Here is a 3,827-nt window from a genome sequence, read left to right on the forward strand (position 1 = left end):
AAGAAGATAAAATAATCTTGAAACAGTATGCACCTAAATATTTAACAGAATTCATAGATGCAAATATTGAAAAAAGACAGAAAGTTAGTGACCTAACCAGATAACTCAAGAAGCTAGAAAAGGAAGAATATAGCAAACCCAAATAAACTAAAAAAATAATAAATAATGTTACAATGAATAATTTTAAATAATAAATTTATAATATGAATAGCAACAATATGAGCAAAATAAAGAACTAGTTCTTTGAAAGGATTGATAAAAGAGACCAATCTCTGGCAAATTTTCTTATTTTCAACCTCTGCCCCTTCCTCCTCAACCAGTTAACAACCCCTAACCCCAACCAGTTAACAACTATCGATGATGTAACAGTTAACTGAAAAAAAAAGTTAAATTTTCTTTATTCAAAGAACTGGTATAGTTTCAATCTCTTAATAGGACCCTGATTTATACTGCAAATTTAGTGAAACCAGCAGGAGATTAATCAGTTTTTATAAACACACAGAGAATAGTAGAAAATATAACAAAATCCAATGGTAGTTGGGCAACTAAAGTGTATTTATTCATAGTTAATAATTATGAAAATTATTACATAGTGTTTTAAGTTAATAATGAGAAATTTACTTTTTTCTAATAAGGATCTCTCATTAACTAAATTGATTCTTATTTTAGAAGGATGGCATGACTGTCAATATTCACTAGACAAAGAATGTCTTGTGATGTTCAGATAATTCATTTGATGGTGTGGTTTGCATTTTTGAGTATTGTTCAGCAAATTCACAACTTGAATAAATCTATTGTATCAAGAAGAAGGAAGTAAAGATGGGAAATAGGGTAAGACTTAGAAAAGTGGGGAGAAATGTTAAAGTAGAAGAACAATCACTATTCCAGATAAGTATTAATACAAAGGAGGGGCCAAGGCTACGTAAATATCAGAACTGTTCTTTTCTCTGCAGTTAGGATTATGAGGCAGGATTATAGAAAAGGAGAAGCAGATTCTACCATGTGCAAGATGCCTGGGCTTGGGAATGTTATTTAATCCCATGAACCTCATTATTTTTTAAAACCATAAAAAGGATCTTTTTACGAATAGGAACCAAAAATATAAAATTTTGTAAAAATTAAATGACAGCTCATGTAAAGCTATACAGAGTAAATCTACTTGCATAAGTTAGGTATGTTTTTAATATAAGTAACAGAAATTATCCAGTGGTATTTATGTCAATATAATCTTATGAAATAACTGGATATCTGGTAGAATTTTTGACAGAATTTTTACTCTTGTTAATTGCTATTTGTGATTATATGAATGTTGCATTTATAGCTGCTCCAGCAGAAACTTCTTTCATTTTAATATATAATTTTAGGCTTTATGAACACAATGTAACCAGTAAAATTTTCATCACTGTGATTTTCATATTTTCACTGGGAACAATTGAAGGAGATCAGAGATGCTTGCCTCAATGAGAAACTCTCAGCACCCTAAAATAGGACACTTTCTCTCACAGTGAACTTATTATTTATACTTTATACCCAAATTTGTCATATCGTTATGACTCTTAGATTTCTAAATAGTTCTTTATTGGTGCCAAGTTTCTGCATAACTATGCTTAATCACCATGTTTACAAGTATTACTTCATTTCCCCAGCCTCTAAAAGAAGTGTTGAGTTTTGAATTCATTTACCTAAATTACAGCATAAGACGGCAATATTCCTAACTATCAAAAGATTTACAATATGAAAAGAAGAATTATGTACCAAGCTTGAAAAGAACCTCTGTTTACTAACTAGTTTATATTTGAAGTGAAATGCTGCAGATGAAAATGAAAGTGACTCCAAGGACCACAAAGGACTAACATCAAAATTGTTTTAACTTCTTGTGCCAAGTTGAATTTAGGCATTAAAATATATGTTTTAAATGGTTGGGTGATGACATTGGCATTAAATAGCTCCAGCTTTAAAAACAGAAAAAAGACATGTTTGAGTAGTACTGACTACCCCACAACCCACCTTTTTGCTTGCAGTTGGCTTTCTGCTAGACTTGGACAATAGGGGCTGCTAGAGGACGTGTGTGAGGCTGAAGGAGGAAGGAGAGAAATAAGCCAATAGAGAGTGCTAAGGCAGGATAATGAAATGAAGGGGATATGCCAAAATTGAAGGTTTTTTTTTTTAAACTGACCACATTAACACCTTAGTGGGGCTTGTCTGTTTAAGACCTCAAGACTGTGAACCTTGTCAAAGGAAAGAACTGTGTTACTTGGAGTACAAAAGTCCTATTCTGGGAGACCTCTCTAAAAGAGTGGACAATGCACAGAAGAATCTTCTTTTTGGTCAGAGCAGGAGAAGACCACCAGAGGTCAGCTGTGCAGAGGACATGAGCAGCAGCATGGACCAGAGATCACCCAGGTCAGCAGCAGAAGGATGGCAAGAGCAGTGGGCTTTAAAGTAGAGCTATCAAAACACCTTCCCCAGCGCCAATTCTGCAGAAGAATCATCTGCTCCTTCTAGCTCTCCATTTCCTGCTGAACCTGAAGAGAGAAATTAGAATGATCCTGGGAAATATTAGACCTTTTCCTAATCAAATTCAACAAAGGTCCCCAGATCATTAAGAATTGAGGCATTGTAAATATGACAGAGTCAAATTAATCCTGGATTGGGGAGAGTGGAGACTCTGTAATTTGGGAGCCATTTTTTATTAAAATAAAATAAATGCTCCAGTTCTAATAAATTTATATATGCCACTGTCCACCTAACGTGTATTTATTAAAGATGTCAAGCTTGTAATAGGGCTAGTTGTTATTCCACTAAAAATGAAAAAAAAATACCAAACCAACAAAACCTGAAAACTTCAGCAAATTCTATTTGTTGTAAATGGCATGATATAGGGACATAAGCAGATATCAATAATTATTTATTATATACATTTATTGCAATTTCTACTAAAAATTAGGAATGGCTGATGACATGATAGATATGAGCAGCTGAAATTAATAATCAATTGACTAAATAACATATCGGGACAATATGCCAGTCACCAGCCTGAAAGATTTATTGAGAGCAGGGTTAATGAATCTCTTCTATGTACACCTATTTATAACACTCACATTTATTTAAGATGCCTAATGAAATTTTATGTAAACAGACCATATGTGATTTTTGGAAATAAAATTTCCAAGTCTTAATTTTATATGCCTAATTTTAATTATCATTTTATTAACTTTCATTATCTGACAGGCTGCCAGAATTACTGGGTTTGAACCCATTTAAATTCATTTGCATAAAGTAAATCTTTGAGGTATCTGTATATTCAATTATTTTAATGTTTACAGCAAAGGGAGGTTGTGCGGTTAAGGGGGATTCAACTAATTGAACTCATAAAATGTTGTAGGAAGGACTTGGAGGTTTAGGAATGTAAAGCATTTAGGATTGAAAGAATTAGTCTGAGAGAAAAAAATAAAAGAGGAGAGTTAATACAATGTAGAAATACTTTGGTACTTCTAAACATTTTATACATTTATGGAGATGGGAATGAACAAAGAAAATAAATATTTATTCAACATTTTTATTTTCTTAAAGAGACATTTTAGTTTTAGAAAATGTGTAATATTTTGAATAAATTCCATTTTAAATACTTAACCTTTTAGGATAAATGGAGGTGATTAATATTTTGATGAACGATTTTAATGATGCTTTCTAGTTTTAATATCAAGATTTGATTTTTTTCTCTTTAGTAAAACAATAATTTTAGCACATCAACCACTGGGAATATTATTCCCCTCTCCAGTTTTCATTTGCAAATTTCATTATACCATGATATGATTACCATCTGG

This window comes from Dasypus novemcinctus, chromosome 14 (assembly GCF_030445035.2).
Source record: "Dasypus novemcinctus isolate mDasNov1 chromosome 14, mDasNov1.1.hap2, whole genome shotgun sequence".
NCBI classification, from domain to species: domain Eukaryota; kingdom Metazoa; phylum Chordata; class Mammalia; order Cingulata; family Dasypodidae; genus Dasypus; species Dasypus novemcinctus.